A 1,414-nucleotide genomic window follows, 5' to 3' on the forward strand; every position below is an offset into this window, starting at 1 on the left:
ATTAATGAAAGGAAAATAAACTAAAATTTGGATTCAACTACCAGTAATATAAAATACTTTACTATTCCATATTTTAAGAAAACATCTGAAAAGTTCATAACAGTTACTAAAAAATTTAATTTCAATATTGCTCATAAACCGTTAAACAATTTACGTTCATTTATAAAAACAGGTAAAGACACTATTAAAAAAGAAGACCGGTCTAACGTAATATATAAAATAAGTTGTCGTGATTGTGATTGCACATATGGTTGGACAAACCAAACGAAAACTCAATACCAGACTGAAGGAACATAAAAATGACTACAAAAAACCAACAAATAATTTGTCTGTCATATCCCAGCATATGTTAGATTTCAATCACGAAATTGATTGGAATAATACGAACATAATTTACTTTGAACCATCATATTACAAACGATTGGTCTCAGAAATGATCCATATAAAGAAACAGAAAAATAGTCTGAATAAACAAAATGACACGGAACGTTTTCCACAAATGTATTCTTCGATTATTGGGAATATCCCCTCTTCCCAGTAATGAGCTTCCATCCCTTCCTACAATATTTCTCTTTCTCTTTCTGAAAATATAAAATATAAATATCACCTCTGTTCATGTCAGTATTCATAACGATTTGGTCGACAGAATATATTAAATAACATAAAAATTTTCTAATACATAAAATTTAGTAACGCAGTACTGAAAAAGAATTGTGGACTTCTTGGAGGAACATATATCAGCGAATACGTGGTGAGCATATTAAAAATCACATTTGACGAAACGTGATTGCATTGGGAATTAATTGACATAATATTTGATTATTAATGGCTTTTGTTTTTTTGTTTATTTTTTTGGTTCTTCCAATAATCTACATTAGCAATCACGTATTCGACGGACACAAATTTTATATATAATTTCACGATAAAGATTTTCTACATGCGCAATACATCTCTTTCTGCGACAATACATACGATTGCGAATTTTGTGGCGTTACATACTATAACTTTTGAAAAAAATTTTTTTAATATGTATAGTTATTATGTTTTTATCTTGATCACTTGGATATTTTAATTTGAATTATAATATGTAAATTTAATGTACTGAAGATGGTCACACGTTAGACCGAAACGTTTACCTAATTTTATTTTGAAATATATATTTTAAGCTAAACACATCAAGCGTTGTAGCTGGATGCTCCTTATTGTTTACAATTTTTATAACCTATGTGTCATAACTTAAAGAAATTACTAAATCTCAGTCGTTGATTGGTCCAATATTGGACCATTCTAACAGTATTGTACGGCAACGTGCAGTATCGTGTTATGTGAATACTCGTGTAAGGAACATAACGTTACAAATTAAATTAAAAATGAACGTAGAAGACGTAATAAGTAATAAACAACGTAAACGTGC

Source organism: Trachymyrmex cornetzi, unplaced genomic scaffold, assembly GCF_001594075.2.
Source record: "Trachymyrmex cornetzi isolate Tcor2-1 unplaced genomic scaffold, Tcor1.1 scaffold492, whole genome shotgun sequence".
Taxonomy (NCBI): Eukaryota; Metazoa; Arthropoda; class Insecta; order Hymenoptera; family Formicidae; genus Trachymyrmex; species Trachymyrmex cornetzi.